This window comes from Monodon monoceros, unplaced genomic scaffold (genome assembly GCF_005190385.1).
Source record: "Monodon monoceros isolate NGI ecotype Baffin Bay Population unplaced genomic scaffold, NGI_Narwhal_1 Super_Scaffold_12, whole genome shotgun sequence".
Classification (NCBI taxonomy): domain Eukaryota; kingdom Metazoa; phylum Chordata; class Mammalia; order Artiodactyla; family Monodontidae; genus Monodon; species Monodon monoceros.
Genome location: NW_021703768.1, coordinates 96500476 through 96518022, shown reverse-complemented (window position 1 = coordinate 96518022; position 17547 = coordinate 96500476). Strand labels below are relative to the sequence as shown.

General features: G+C 39.4%; 1 non-coding gene across 1 annotated transcript; it reads left to right on the top strand.

Annotated features, from left to right (window-relative positions):
- The first annotated feature begins 11719 nt into the window (after positions 1-11719).
- Positions 11720-11792, top strand: TRNAK-UUU. The gene has a single exon. It is a non-coding gene; the product is annotated as a tRNA-Lys (tRNA).
- Positions 11793-17547: the final 5755 nt, after the last annotated feature.

Genomic DNA, 17547 nt, shown 5'->3' with positions numbered 1-17547 from the left:
TATAATCCTTCTCACATTACTATATTTTAAAAATTGAAAGTAGTATTAAATAATGATGCTTCTATTACTTTGCACATTGTAAGTACAGCATTTAATGTTCCTAGCCTCATTTTCTTAGCCCATGCTAACAAATACTTAAAAAAAATAAATCATGTTATCTTCTTAGTGTGGTTTATAAAATAACATTCCCTTTACTCAATTCAAATAGGGAAATGAACTTCTAACGGCATCCATGTACACTGCTGCTAATGACAACTCCCAAACTTTTAAGGACATACAGTATTACTGTATATTTAGACAAACTTAATACGCTCCGGAGAACTCCTAATGTTTAGAGATCTCCATTACTTCCACACCATATATTTATGATTTCTCTTTTTATTTCTTTCCTCTCTCTCAAGTTGTTTTCCCACAGCATTTTTTTTGTCAGAACATCTCTGTTAGCTCTAAACTTTTAGAACTTTATTTTTAACCCTTGCATTTGTACCCCAGTTCATTTATAGAACAGAAATCTGTCTTACATAAAAAAGCCCCTCTTTTAAGTTCTACACTGTCGTTTCAGACTGACCAGTTGGACAGACACTTCATTCAGTCACAGACAGTTTATTCTGTCCCCAAGAGTGCAGCTGCGGGATTAGAACTTTTTCCGTCACCGAGTAATTTTTATTTGAGAAAGATTTGCAGTCTTCAAAAATGGGCTAATCTATTCCATATATCCTTAAAATGCCATAAGCAATCTAAGAATTGCCCAATCAGTACTTTGTTCCTGCTACATAGAAAAGAAATTAGTGGGAAGAACAAAGAAGTGTAAGGAAAAGAAAAGAAAAAAACAACCTTGGGGAAAAATGTCCACAGTGATTTATGTTTGCCATATTTTTTTAAAGACACTTTCACAACTTTTACTCTGGGACAACTGCTTTAAGACAAGTCAAATATGCTTTATTTGGCTAGAATTCACATAACTTCAGCAATGATTTATACTGGAACTGATCGATACAAATAGAAAAAGATAATGTTTCCATTCTCAATATTCTCGTGAGAAATCCATTGACAACCGATAATTCTAACTGTAGTTTCCACTGTGTGCTATAGAAGCATAGAAAAGGACTTACTCCAATCTGGGCTATGTGGAGTGAGAGGGCAGGTCAGTGAACTCTCTTCTGAAATAACTCCTGACCTGAGCCCTAAAGAATGAATAGATTTTATCAAGGTAAAGAAAACTCTTCCTTTTATCAAGGAAAGAGTATCCCAGAGAAAAATAATCGGCACAAAACTCTGAAACAGCATAATGTTTACAGAAAACTCTATGCTGGTCAGCGTTTCTGGAATTCAGAGTTGTGGGGTATAAATTTCAGGCAGGCAGTGGAACTGAAGACATGAGTAAGGTCTGGTAGCAAAGGTCCAAGGACATCATGCTAAGGAATTGGAACCTTAAGCTGTAGATGAAGGGAAATCATCGTATAAACAAATATGCAGGGACTTCCCTGGTGATCCAATGGTAAAGAATCCACCTTAAAATGCAGGGGACACGGGTTCAATCCCTGGTCAAGGAACTAAGATCCCACATGCCACGAAGCAACTAAGCCTGCACGCCACAACTACTGAGTTTGTGCGCCTCAACTAGAGAGCCTGCTTGCGGCAAACTACAGAGCCCATGCACCACAGCTACAGAGCCCATCTGCCCCGGAGCCTGTGTGCCACCACTAGAGAAGAGAAAACCCGCATGCCACAACTAGAGAGAAGACTGCGTGCTGCAACGAAAGATCCCGCGTGCCTCAGCAAAGATCCTGCATGCCACAACTAAGGCACGATGCAGCCAAAAATAAATAAATCTTTAAAAAAATATGCATTTTGGATAGATCATATCAGTGACAAAGACAAATTTTAGGGGAGTAAGATCTAAGGCAAAGATATGTAGCGGAGAAAAAAATAATTTTTCTCTACTCCTCTTAGGTTTATTGGCTGGGGCCTTGCAAATTAGATTGACAAAAGACAGATTAACAAAAGGGAAACAGAAGTTTATTAATTGCATTGTTCCTATACGTGGGAGTATATTCAGTGATGGGTAACTCAAAGGGGTAGTTGGAACTTGGGTTTATACAGCGTCTTAGCAAAGAACAAAAAATTTATAGAGAAGTGACAAGACAAATGAGAGGACTTTGAGCCTTCAAGAGTGTAAATTGGAGGAGGCAAATATATGGGGGAAAATAATGGTAAATAAGGGCTGGTTGGAAGGTTTTGTTGAAGTAGACTCTTTCCTGGTACCATCTTTGGGCTGATAAGACTCTGGAATTGTCCCTGTGATTAACTTCTGCCCTTCCTGGTAGAGAGAGGAGGGGAGCCACCTCTACAAATTTATATTCTGCTTTTAGACAAATAGGAGAAGCATAGACAACTTTTCTTGTATCTCCTTCTTCTCAATTGCCTTCAGCTCAAAAGAATCCTTATACCAAAGAGACATATTTTAGAGTTGCATATTCTGCTACGCTTCAGATGCTAGTGTGAAGGAGATGGTAAATAACATGTCAAATAAGATAGGGTTCTAAAGAAGGTAGAGATAGTAGGGATGAACAGAGGAGGACACAGTCAATGTAAATTTAGAAGACAAAAAAATATATCAGTACTGACTAATTCTACAGCAAAGAGAGTGTGTAAGAGTGTATGCATGGCAGCCCTATCAACTAAGGGGAATATTAAAAAAAATAATACATAGCCTTGAAGAAGATGACTCCATCCTTATATTAGAGATGAACAGGAGGAAGTTGGGTTTCTCAATACACACCTCACAGAATGAAGCAAGTCTAAATTAGGAGTCTGTTATGAAAGGTGGTTAAAATGAAAAGTGTGATTGAGATCAAAGAGGGGGTGCTGAGTAGAAGTGAAACCAGAAAAGGTCACAGAAAAGAGACTTACAGGGTAGCAAGGTGAAAAAATACCAAGGAAGACTGTCAATGATGAAGAGGGACACCAGAAAGGAGAGAGTTATTGGAGCCAAAGGAAAGTGGGAGTTTCAAGAACAGAGTAGGCAAAATTGTTACTGGAGTGGCTGTCTCCTGTGAAATAAAAACTGGAACTTTTTCCTTTACTGATTTAGAGGTGCACGGGGATCTTTGGGGGTGGATGGGGGAGGCACTTTTGTTGCACTGTAATGTGTAAGTAGAAGTAGAGACAAACAGAGACTCGTTACGCATTTTTAAAATATATATGATATCTAAAATATATATTCCACAGTCAGACTATATAATCAAAAAATGCCACTCCCACCTATCCTTCCCACGAAGGGACACACGCTTTTTGTTTCGTTATGTTTTTGAATGGGAGGAATGGAGTATGTTCACAAGGTGAGGAGAAAACCTGTAGAGAAATCACATTGATGATACAGAGGAACAAGGATAATTAAGGAGGAGCGGCAACCAATTCAAGAGCCAATGTAGAGGAATTTTGCCTTACACAGGAGGAAGGCCACCCAGCCTTAAAACTGCAGGGAAGGAAAGACGGATACGTGCTTAGGTGGACGCATTCATTGGATTAACCTATTCAGATTTAGTTTGCAACTGTTGCTAGGCACGGTCAAATGAGTCAAAGCTACAGATCTTTATTTTACCATTTTGCAGGCTGCTCTTAAGAGCTTAAGCACAGATAAGTGAAATGCCAAGGTCAAAGTGTGCTAACAAAGTAGAACTGGAAAAAGCAAGCTAAAACTTCAGACTTAGACACAGCATTAAGATAAAGCAGCCCAGTAATAAATATTAAGCACCTACTATGTCCAAGGCACTGTGAAGCATTTTACAGGCATAAAGTATCCTCATTTGTTATTCACAATACTCAAATTAATTAGTCCTATTATTGTTCCCATATCACAGATGAGGCAACTGAGTCTTATTAGAGAAATTAAGTGACTTGCCCACCCAATGTTTCACAACCAATAAAAGCACAAAATGACAATTATTGTTTAGGTCTGTCTGACTCCAAACAGATTTTCTTAACCACTCTATCATATCCCCACGTCAAAGGCTCAACTCAACTTTCAATCCCGTCCCTCTCAACATGCAATCTCTCGGCAATGGACCTAATGTTGTGTCCCCTCAAAATGCATATGTTAAATTCCTAACCTCAGATGTGATGATATTAGGAGGTGGGGCCTTTGGGAGCTAATTAGGTCATGAGGATGGAGACCTCATGAATAGGATTAATGCCTTTATAAAAGGAACCCAGAGAGCTCTCTAACCCTCCCTCTGCCCAGTGAGGATACAACGAGAAGACGGCCGTCTGCAGCCCAGAAGAGGGCTCTTTCCAGAACCCAACCATGCTGGCATCCTCATCCTTGGACTTCTAGCCTCCAGAACTGTGAGAAGTAATCTTCTGTTTATAAGCTACCCAAGTCCATAGTACTTTGTTATGACAGCCTGAACTGACTAAGGCACTCTCCTTGTGGATATCAGGTGCAAATACCTTAAAAGTGCCAACTTTCCTTCCTTTGGATGTTATTCTCAATCCAAAGTTGGCCTCTCTACTCCCTGCCACAGTGACATGAGGAGTAAGGGAAGTCAACTTGATCTAAGGGTCATCACAGCTTTCAATGACTTACTAGCTACCCATAATGAGAAAAGACTTAGACACAACTGAATTGAATAAAGAGCTATGAAGCCTATACAAATTAAAATCTAAGGAGCTCAAATAAAAAGAGGAAAATGTGTGTTAAAAGTATTCATATAGGGACTTCCCTGGTGGCACAGTGGTTAAGAATCCGCCTGCCAATGCAGGGGACACGGGTTCAAGCCCTGGTCCGGGAAGATCCCACATGCTGCGGAGCAGCTAAGCCCGGGCGCCACAGCTATGGAGCCTGCTGTCTGCAGCCCACGAGCCACAGCTACTGAGCCCACATGCCACAACTAAAGCCCGCGCGCCTAGAGCCTGTGCTCCAGAACAAGAGGAGCGCCCACTCGCTGCAACTAGCGAAAGCCTGCACGCAGCAACGAAGACCCAACGCAGCCAAAATTAAAAATAAAAAAATTTATTTTAAAAAAAAAAGTATTCATATATTAGAAAAGAGAAAGTGGTGCCTTCTGTCCAGTGCATCTGCATATTGCCCAGGTACAAAAAAAATAAGAGAAAAATTAATCAATTTAGTACCTAAAACCAAAATTACACTTTACACTCCTCAATTTAGTTTCAAAGTAGTAAATTAAGACATAATTTAGTTTTTAAATCCCCATGTTATAGAGCTGCCACTGAATTAAATATTCTTTTAAGAATCAGAGGATTTTATTCCATAAAACTTCAAGACGCATTTGTTGTTTTAATTCTGCAAAACAGAGCAGTTAATTTCGTTGATTTTTTAAAATTCCTCAAAGTATTTTTTTCTCTACTTTTACTGGTTCTCTCTATGAGCTGCTTCTGTGTTGGTCTAATTACAGAGAGGTCATTTCAGCATTTAGATTTATGTACACACACACAATTTCTTCATATATAACCATAAAATAATGTAATAACATGTATAGATTCACATCATGGAAACAATATAGGATTGAAACCTAATTATTAGCTGAGGATGGTAACGGAGAGGGATAAAACGATGTTTAGAACTGGTCCTTCAAGCCATGCTGCCTAGAAAGAGCTTCACAGAGAAGATACCTGATAGAGAAGAAGGAAAGGGGACCTGTGCATAAGGAAACACTTTTCTGTTTCAGAAACTGCGAGCCTGGATTTAAAAAGAAAAATCTTCACCAGTACATTTCTTTTTTATTCACTATTACTGCTGGAATTTTTTTATTATTATTTTCTTCATCTACGTGGTTAAGGTGACACTGCTGAATTTCTAGCAAGTCTAATTTGAGAGGCCTCTTTCAAAACCTCTCTCCTTCCATATCCTGAGTAAGTAAGAGTTTTCTATCTTCAACCGTGTGAGGAGTTAGATGCTTCAGTTGGCTCTGAAGGGCTCTGTGACATCTCCTTCTCAGCTTTAATTTGAAAGGACAGATTCTTTTCCTGGTTTAACTTGAATCTTCCCTGATGAGAAAGAGTTAGAAAAAAATGAGCTCTCAAGATCTTTTGATTTTTATAAATGTAAGTAGTCATTCAAGTTGAAGAGTTTGTTATTCTCAACATCATGAGAATAATTTTCCAGTAAGCATCATGTCTCTGCCACTTTCAGCTTGTTAATAAACTCTACTCTGTCTTTAATTAACAGCCTTTTTATTAACTCTCTAAATTAAGGAAAGGGGAACAACTATATCTTTTCAAGTTGTTGAAACTCCCTCCCTCTTCCATTTTCACCATTAGTTTTTAAATCACAACTCGATGGAACCACTTTTGAGAGTAAGTATTAACGGTTTAATAGGTAACTTTTGGAAGTTACCTTTAATCCAAATACCTACACATTTTGTTTATCAATGGGAGGGGTGTGGTTCTGACAGAGTGAATGATTGCAATGTCTTATCTGATGAACTCAATTTGAAACTTGCCCAGTGATGGAATTTTGTTAAGTTAAACTATGTAATTCCAATAAAAATCTTGATCACACGTTTGAAGAGACGGCAAACATTTATCAAATTTTAAATCACCATCTCAACTACATACACTTATTTATATATCAGGAAAGGGTCGTTGTACCTATGATATATCCATGGGTAATAATTCTCCTTGGAATTGGATGCTAAACGAGCCCTGTTTTATTCATTTTCAGACACAATCACAATTAGAGTCATGTGTACTCTTTTGCAGTGCATGGACATTAAAACATAATGAAAGTAAATCTATTGGTTTTTATTACAGTTATGTGAGGCAATACTGTGGTTTATGAAGGGATTTCTAGGACAGCTGCACATTTGGTTATATTTATTTTCTTGATAACTGTCCTACATAGGCTGATATTTGCTATCTATTCACTTCTTTCTTTCCTTTTATGCTTTTAATAAAAGAAATTTCAAAAACTTGCCTCAATCCTAAAAGATAATACTACAGGAAAAGGAAGAAAAGAAACTATTAAAAGTCAGAAATTACTGATTTAAGATATCTGATTAAAAGAATTAAACTTCTCCCACCTGACTACATAAGTAAGCTACTCTCTGCATTCAAAGTGAAATGGTTGAGGCAAATTTATTTGCATAATAAAAGCCCCAAATGTCACTTTTACCTAAAATATTCAGATTGTTAATGGTAAAATGTTTCTATATCGAATTATGCAAATAATTACTCAAAGTCTGTCGTTTATAACAAATCTCTAAATTGTCTTCCAGCTCCACACCTCCATGACATTATCTGAAAACTGACATGGAGGCTGTTTTTGAGAGGGTAAACATGATAGCCCCTAGTTGTCTAAATATGAACGTAAAAGTTAGTCTGTAAGATAAGATGTTGCAACATTATAAATAAGGTAGTTAGCTAATAAAAACTTTAGTTTAGTAAATTGGTTTCTAAGGGACTAGGTAAGAACCAAGTAAGATAATCTACCCAGCTTTACTGTGAATGAAATAGAAACTATGCTGATTACTAGAATTATAATTAATGATCTTTTTCTCAGGCTCTGAGACAAATGGACTTGAGGGTATCTCCTATCCTGACAAGAGGCCCTAAAGGTCCTTAGCCTGGGCTGGTACAAGCCATGGTCTTCTTTCTTCTGTTACCTTGCTTCTCTACACCTAATTCTTCCACTTCTGCTGCTCTCCTGGGTCCAAAATTGTCACTGTACCTTGGACTATTAAAGATTATTCATGCCTTACAGGACATAGCTCTATCTTCAACCTCTTGGTCTCCTCCACCTTGATTACCTAACTCAATAGATAGGGGCCACTGTGAGTTATTTGTCAAGTGTTTATTATCTTTGAGCAATAGCTCCAAAGGACTAACAACAGAACTTTATGTGCTACCACCTAGATACATTCTTCGTAACAGTTACAACAGGGCTAGCCAATAGCTTCATTTGGCATATTTTCTTTTCCCAGTTGTCAATGAAAAAAGCATTGTTTTAAATACTTATACCTGACTTCAATCAGCTGTCTTTGAGAGGTTTTCCTACTCATTTCAAAACTTGGTGTCCTGTGCCCAAAACTGTTCAAAGATATTTATCAGAATTCATGAACCAGCATTTGCATGACTTTCAGGTGTTAGATGCTCAGGCCAGAGAATGCTTTTTTTTGGTACGCGGGCCTCTCACTGTTGTGGCCTCTCCCGTTGCGGAGCACAGGCTCCGGACGCACAGGCTCAGCGGCCATGGTTCACGGGACTAGCCGCTCCGTGGCACGTGGGATCTTCCCGGACCGGGGCACGAACCCGTGTCCCCTGCATCGGCAGGCGGACTCTCAACCACTGCGCCACCAGGGAAGCCCCAGAGAATGCTTATTTAATGATACTTAACAACTAAAAGTGTAACTAATGGGAGTTTAAATAGGTGGCATAGTGATTGTACACCTCATCGCGCTAGTAATACTTATTGAGCTCACCACATAAGAAAGCTTGGGTTTGAATCTGTCAGCTTCCAGAAAGGTCAAGAGAAAAAGAAAACCATTCAAGATTCCGAACACTCATGTGAGTAAGCAAAATAGGAGAAAATATTGATTGTCTCCCCGTCTCACAGAATATGGAACCAATACCAAAATAAAAGAGGTAGAACATTTGAACATGTTCCATTAGTAGCTCTTCATATCACATCGTAAACAGTCTGTCTGATTCCTGCCAGTGGCAGAGGGACTTTGCAGAGGGCCATGATGCTTGTATAGGAATTGAGAGATGTTACCTTAACTAGGTCCCACACCTAGAGCCAGAAGATAATCTAACTCTGAAGCATTATTTCTTAAAAAAAAAAAAATATGTTGAAGGAGAATCACTTTTCTAATGAAGGAATCCTGAAAAATGGTATGAATGCTTTTCTTAGAGTTTTTAGACCATGAAAACATAAGAAAATCACACAGCAAGCAGGTTAACGCTATCGGCTTTTTTAGTCTTGGAACACAACCAATGGTTTCCCTATGAACAATGTCCATTTTTAAAGCTTTCTTTTATTTTATAATGTGTTTCATAGATAATGAGGAAACACCATTGTGACATATATAATTGACTTAATTCAATATACTATATATACATATTAAAAGTGAACATAGAGAAGGATTTGATTACATATAAATGTATGTGTATGTATATATACAAACTTTTAATTAACTTTATGTTTTACTATCTCATCAACTTTAGTACCAACATCCACACCTGTAGCATTATTCATAATGAGAGGCTGACAGCACTTCTATGAAATGAGCAGAGGGACTTAATGGGACAGGCGTGCTGTAGCCTGAGTTGCCACTCTATTCTGACATTTTCCACTGCTCAAGTTACTCCAGTCATTAAACGCTTCCAATTCTACGCATGAGTGCCCTATCGAGCTGGCCACTTGCAGACCAGATGAAAAGGTACAGGGAGGAGTCACTCTGTATGACCTTTGTGTAGTCTATTATGTGCCATACTCCTGCCTCTGTCCCCACCGACACCCAGCATCATTCCTGCATAGCACAGACGGGGGTTGAGGTGAACCATTCTAAGGACCACATCCTCAAATGGAAAGGAGCAGATGTAGCAGCATTTCTCAAGTGCCTGCATTCCACAATGAACATTTTCTAATCCAACCAGAATCTGTGTAGGCAGTTTCACCTACGTATTTATAAGTTATATGAATAAATGATCTAGTCCAAACGGCTTGTTCTTTTAGTATTTCTCTTTCTTCCTGAGGAGGAAGAGTTGTTTGGGACTAAGAGTTGACCAGATGGACCACACAATGGTGTGCTGATACCATTTGTGCTGTGAATGGAAGAGATGATTTCAGAGCTCACCCTATTCTCAGAGGATCCAGGCCTCCATCTGTTGGGAATGGCCAAATTCAATCCTAATAGCCCAGTTGAGATACTAAATTCAGTCAGTTATTTAGAGAACTCCCTCATCAGTGCCAGTTTCTCACTGACTTCCAGTTTTAGGTCACAAGTTAGAGCCCATATTTGCAAGGCAGTTAAGGTCACAAGAGGAAACATAGGACGCAAGCGTCCAAGTAAGGACAACATGTTTGCCCTCTTAGAGAAGAAAAGGAAAAGAGGCACACAGTAGAAAAGCAAAAGCTTCTGTGACAAATCAAGGGTAGAGCTGGGAAGAGGACACAAGCTTTCTAGTTCTCACCTATGACAATGCCAGTCACACAAAAGAAAAGTTTTATGGCTTATGACAGCAGCCAAGTAAAATAAGAGAACAAGAACCAGCGGCTTATGTTTTTAGCATTACCAAGACCCTTCCCACCATTGTTTTGAACAATAACATTTGGTGTTAATCAACTCCTTAAAAGGCACCCATCATTTTTAGTAGAGGTGACTGTCTATTATTCTCTGCAAAAAAGTCCCTGCACAGTCTGTCTAGGTTGGAAGTAAGGAGGAGCAGTCGATCTTGCCAAAATCTCAATTGTGCAAGTTGTCATTGAGAAAAGCCAGCAGTGGATTCAGGGCCCTGCCAGCTCATTCGAAAGAGAATCTTCGTGCTGGCTGATGCACTCATAAGGAAATGAGGCTGAGGATGGAAAAAAGACCAGTTGGGATACACACTCACAGGAGGGTTAGAATCCAGAGTAAAAGAGGTTGACTCCCTGACAGCTGGGATTTATCCACTTCAGTAACTAGGGTGGGGTACTTAGTGTTGTTTCCTCGCTTCTCAAATTTAGAGGAGCATGCTGGAAAGGCAGAAAATTAGCCTTCGAGGGGGGCTGCTCTGTGTTTCTGCTAAACACAGAACCTTTTTTGAAATGGAATCAGGTGGAGAGTAATTCTCCTAGCTGGAGTTAATACCACTATGATTCATAATCTTAACGAGAATGAAGCCAGCATGGCAGGGTAGAGGTGACCTATATACAGAGAGGGACAGAGAAAGGAATACTTCCTCTGAGTCGACCTGAGCCGCAGGGAACTTACTTTTATGCCCCTCCAAACAAAGACATATAGGCTTATCTTATTAAATAGTTCCATTTGACTGCTAACTAGGGCAACTCATCTATTGATTTAGTGCCCCTCAGTCAAATGGAACTATGTGTCTCCAGGGCAGGATATATATGACATAGTCTAGAGCACAGATTCTAGAGCCAGGCTGCCTGATCCACCACTTCAAGTTCTATAACCTTGGCACATTACTCCAACCCTCTGTACCAACCACCACACAGGACTCTCCTGAGGCATAAATGAGTTAATATGTGCAAAGAGCTAATAGCTGTGATTTTGTGCCTCTCTCCCCCATTCCCCTATTACCGGCAGTAAAATGTTTGGTTTAAAAGGGGACTTCAACATACTTTTCATACAACTCTATTCACATTTGTTGAAAACTTGCTGAATTCGAAATTCTAGAAATTAGGATGATAGCGTGGCTTTGGAGTCTGACAGTCTGGATTCAAATCCTGACTTGGCCACTTGCTATACATAATTTTTGCAAGTTTCAATCCTTACACATGTAAAATAGGGAAAATAATGCCTAACTCTTTATTGTTTGCGTTAAATGAAATATCAGCTATTGCATATTCTCCCTAACCCTCAGGAACTAAGTAAGATGACCTCAACAGCCCATTTCCATACCCTCAGAGTTGAAAACAATTTCCAAGATGACAGGAAACTGATGAGAAAATTTTCTTTCTCATGGTCTCTTCTACCTCTTGAACAACTGTTTCTAAATATGAGTGGTTACAGTTGCATTAAAAATGAGCAGAACTGCCTGGGTAGCTCAGCTGGGAGAGCATCAGACTTTTAATCTGAGGGCCCAGGGTTCACGTCCCTGTCCAGGCGCCAAGAATAAATAAATAAACAGAATAAAAATGAGCAGAACTCTGTGCAGTGTTTGAATCTTAGAATTTGCAAAAAGCTGCTGGTTTTCAGATGGGGCCTACGAGGCATATCCCAAAGCAAGCAGATTCAAATTCCACATCATACGTCCTTGTCCTCTGAATTCCTTGTTTGTTTGGGTTTTGGCTTGTTGGTTTCTTGGTCGGTTGGTTTTCACTTCCATCGGTCCTCTCCTGACACTTCTTACCCCGACCAGATTTCAGTCTCACGTCGCATAGTTGATGACTCTTTCCTTCCAGGTTACCCTCCAAACACCAAATTCAGCAGAAACTTAGCACTGTGACTCCCAAACTCACATAACCTAATTTATCATATGCTAAACATATAAATGTCTTCCCACGCAACGACAGCCTTCTTCTTCAGAAAACAAACATCAGTACAAGGAGCATTTTCAGATGCTTTTTAGTAAAATGTTTGCACACGTTGAACACATACTTTATGGTAGCTATATAGAAGACGGTAAGGTTGGATATCGAAAGCTGCATAGTCTGCTGCCCACAAACAGGTCCCAGCTAGTGAGGCACAGAACGTTAGCTCCATATTCAAGAGTTTATGAAATTGTGCATCCATGTAGATAAACAGGTTGTCACGTGTGACAAGTAATCCTCTAACCCTATTGATGCCATATGCTATTACTTCTTCGCAGAGGGTGAAGACATAAAAGAAACAAAATGTTCTACGTTTTTTAGTGCACACTTTTCATCCTTAACTGAGGTGGACTGTATTCCAAACATGCAATAAAAAGCGCACTGGGCTTTAACTTGACTTTTCATAATATATGCAGTATTAATTGATGCTACTATTCCATTCTTAATCAGCTTCGTGAAAGGGATGCGATAGGTTTACAAACGATCCCCTGTCCTTCATCAAGTTATTGCTGCTATAGGCATATTCACAAATTGAATCTAAAATAAAGTTGGCAAAAGCTGTTCACAAGTGTATTTACTCAAACATTTAGATGAGAATTGGCTCTCTTTGGTTTAATCCTCCAGCAAACATTTATCCAGATGCATTTACTCCACCCTGTCACAGGAAGGAAATAGTAATTGTTTCTGTGTACTGATATGCTCTTAATATTAAGGCTTTGGGGATGTGGGTAAAAAGCTGCTTGGTGTATTTAATTAAAATTAGTAGAAAATTTAAAACCAAGCAAGCATTGTCAGTAGTACTTAGTATTTAATGCAAAGAAACCCAGGTGCTTAGAAATATACACCAGAAGAAAGAAGAGACTTGCTATATTCAGAAAGAAACATCATGCTCTCAGTTTTCAAATTTCTTAAAGAGAACTATAGAATCTTGAATTTTGAGTGAATAGAGCTATAATTTTGTAAATCAACAGACTAATCAACCAAGCTGGAATCATTTGAGTAACTACTATGGGCTTAATCCTGAGATTCAGTGTTTAATTTTGAAAGTAAGGAGAAATTGAAGAAATACAAGAAGTTATTTTTTATCTGGGAGATGATACTAAAGAATAAAAAATAGTTAAGTGAAAGTAAAAGTATTAAAACTAGTGCTATAATGTGCTACTAACTTCAAAGTACAATAAGAATTCAGAAGGAACAACAAACTTAGGAGCAGAGTCATCAAGAAAAGCTTCATCAATCAGCACACGGCAAGGCTTCAAGAATGGGAGCCAAGATGAAGGGGCCCCAGGGACCAAATCTTGGACACTTTGAGTAAAAATAATAATGATGATAATAATAATGGATTTTAACCCCTGGAACAAAATGGGAATCCATGAGTTCATGATAATATAAATAATGTTTAAAAACTGTGTAAGAGAGCAAGGACAAATTTTTTATGGCAGAATATTTTTATATAAATTTATTTTATTTATTTATTTTTGGCTGCATTGGATCTTCACTGCTGCGCGGAAGCTTTCTCCAGTTGCAGCGGGTGAGGGCTACACTTTCGTTGCGGTGCGCGGGTTTCTCATTGCAGTGGCTTCTCTTATTGTGAAGCATGGGCTCTAGCCATGCAGGCTTTGGTAGCTATGGCACGTGGGCTCCAGTAGTTGTGGCGCATGGGCTCAGTAGTTATGGCACATGGGCTTAGTTGCTCTGCGGCACGTGGGATCTTCCTGGACCAGGGATCGAAACCGTGTCCCCTGCATCGGCAGGCAGATTCTTAACCACTGCGCTACCAGGGAAGTCCTTTATGGCAGACTTCTAATTGACAAATGCAGGAGAAACGGTGGAAATTGAATCTCATCATTTTCCTGCCCCACAGTAGTAATTGTGGCAGGTGAGAATCATTTTTGGATTCTAAAATTAGTGGGCAAAAGTGTTAAGGAGAAACAAGATATTTGCATAATCTCAAAGTAACTCCCCCCAAAGTAACAAAGATACAAAAAGAAAAACAGTAACTCCATTGAACTGGATAGTATCCCTCCCCAAAATCTATGTCCTTCCTGACCTCAGAAGGCAGCCTTATTTAGGGTCAGTGTAGATCCAGTTAGTGAAATCACAGTGAGGTTACCCTAGAGTAGGGTGGGCCCTTAATTCAATTTGACTGGTATTTTAGAAGAAGATAAAGACACAGAGACAGACACAAGGATGCCACATGTCCATGGAGGCAGAGATTGGACTTATACTGCCAAAAGGCAAAAAATGCCTGTGGCTACCAGAATCTAGAAGAGGCAAGGAAGGATCCTCCCCAAGAGGCTTCCATGGGGCATGTCCCTAAGCAAAACTTGGTTTCACATATCTAGCCTCTAGAACTGTGAGAGAATAAGTATTTGCTGTTTTAAGCCACCCAGCCTATGGTACTTTGTTTATGGTAGCCCTAGGAAAACAATAGTAACTTTAGAGTAGAAAGACCTGGCAGACACCACCTTAAGTGATTGAAAGGAACATCACTAGTAAAAAGACATGTCAACAGCACGTACCTCCTGACACAATGTACCGAAAAGGGCACAATTGCACTTTTGCAGTACTCTTGACAAAAATATATAACTTCAATCTAGTAAGAAGAAAATCAGACAAATTGAAGTAGAGAAACATTCTATGAAATAACTGGCCAGCACCTTTTGAAGTGTCAAGGTTGTCAAAGACAAAAAATGACTGAAATGAGGAAACTGTCCCAGATTTGAGGAGACTAAAAAGATGTGACAACTGAATAGAATGTGGTATCCTGGACTCTGAACTGGTGGAAAAAGACAGCAGTAAGGACGATTTGCAAAATTTAAAGAATGTCTTTAGATTAGTTTATGCCCTGGTTTGGATGGTTGTACTATAGTTACATAAGATGTTATCATTAGAGGAAGCTGGGGAAGGGTATTCAGGGATTCAGTGTACTATTTTTCCAATTTTTCAAGTCTAAAAGTATTCCAAAATAAAATAATTGTGAATAAAATCCAAGGGCAAAAATGGTCGGGTCAGACAAGATGGATAAGGAAAGGGTTTCCTTGCCACATAAAGAACAGATGTGAACAAAGGCGAGATGGAGGGAGCAGAACCCAGCTGACAGGTCTGTGTTGCAAGTAGCAGGAGGGCACACAGGAGCCTGCATATGTGCTGCTGGAATAGGGAAGCCAGCCAGGAATCTCACGCTGATACACAATGGAACCTGCATAGGGTTTTGAGCTGAAGAGTGATGTGATGAAAGCACTGTTGAATGACCATTTGTCTGGCAGGAAAATGCAGGATTGAATCCACTTATATAGACTCTTCCTGTCAAATGAATCTACTCCCCTTTAGGACAGTAGCCGACTGAGGAATTTGAAGGCAGCCCTTGTCAATATTTCTGTCGCTATTTCTGGGATGCTTTCTCTCTGGGGTCCTCCTTCCTCCTTCCTTAGAGGCAGAGTGGAGGTTTGTAATGAGGGGTAATATAGACATCAGAAATATTGTCAGAAAAGCACTAACAGGAAAATACAAGTGACAAAACAGTACTTAGGAAATAAAAAATCCAAATACAAAAATATTTAGGAAATATTGTAACATTTAGTGTTTAGGAAACAAAAATAAATAATCCAGATACAAATATAATAGAAATTGTGTGGGTTAAACCAAAGGAAGAACTTAAGGCAAGAGCAATCACACTGTAGGTAGCAATAATGATCCAGATTCTTGGAGAATTAGTGGAATAAGAAGAAGAAACTCAAACCATCCTCTTCCTCTCTTTAGGGTTGGTATGATTTTTTCTAGATTACATTTCAAGATCTAGGCCACAGAGTAAAGACAGATATAAAGAACCAAAAAAGGATTGAAAGAGGCAAGTGACCAAGAATTTAGAGGTTTCAGAAATAACTGTAAGTAACAAAAGGTCCTAAAATAATGAAGTTTGAAAAGATTAGGGAGAAAAGGGATTAAAAATGGACTCTACCATTATAAAAGCTCATTAATTTCAGCTCAAGTAGTGGAGTTGGCGATCATTTACCATAGATTAGGCTGAAGTTTACCTTTACACTATCTCAAAGAAATATTTTGTTAAGCAGATTCATCTAAACTAAATAAAGAACTATTTAAAAAGCTTTTTCGGAGACCAAGTATGCCCCGAAAGGGAAAGTAACAATGTTACAGAGTAAGACTCAAACTTTGCTGCTGACCTATTAAAAGCTAAGCTTTCATTTATTTTTAAAGGTGTTTAAATCTCACTGATGAAGTTTAAATCTCACTGTTTAAAACCTCAGTTTTTTCTTGTATTGTCCCTATTGCCAGTCTTTAGAGAGCTCAAAGTCACAAAGCAATAAAATCTTTGTGAACCAACTGGAACTTCTTTCTCTTGCCCATCTGCCTCTAAGGAGTCTACCTGCCCCAGGTTAAGCATAGGCAACTCAACATGCAAATATCCATGGGGATTGTGGGATGGTAGGAGGGTAGCCAACAGTGTGGGGATCTGTATGAGGAAAAGGTGGGTCCCGTCCTTTCTAAATAATAGGAGAAAATGTTTCTTATACACAAGTAATAACAGAGGTCTGAGGGAAGTTTTCTAGAAATGAGAGAGGGACACTGAAAAAAGAAAACCTCGAACAGTAGAGACAAATGGCCTCCATCCAAGATTATACACCAAACTAGAAAAGAAGTATCCCACTGGAAAAAAAAACTCAAAGTTACCAAAGGGTTGTTTTGTCCTTTTCTTTCTCCAGTTTCCTAATTTAGCAAAACCATTCCCTCCTCTCTCCAAAAATGAGCCCTTGCCCACAACCAGCTCTTTTAGGCGCCCAGACTCCCCTGAGCCTTCCCACTTCATATACTTCCTTGGGGGAGAGAGTAAGTCGTTCCAGCTGGGCCCGGCCTTATGTTCCTGTGTTCCAGTTCCCTGGCAGTCCCCTAACAAGGGCTTGCAACTGTGGAGCTTGCACTGATGTGTGAGAGTCCCCGCAAATCCCAACAGCCCACCCCCTACACTCTGCTCCCAAAGCTTCAGAACCACAGGCAAGTACAACACACAAAATCAAGATGCCTTAAAATAATTCCATTGTAGCCTCTAAGCCTGCAGTTTGTCTCATTTTCCCAGTGATCCCTTACAGGAAAACCTCTGGAGCTTGTTCAAAAATATGCTCACGCTCCGTGTGAGTTCTGACTCAGTTCCTTTCTTTCTGTTCCCTCAGGTATACACGTTTGGCGTTCTTGGTGATAATGAAGGCTCAAGAGAAGGCTTAGGTTATTCTTGGCTTTCGCTGTTATAGGGCAACAGACTTGCTGACAAAGGGTCTTTGTAATTGGGTGTCCCTAGGAATTCCCTAAGTACC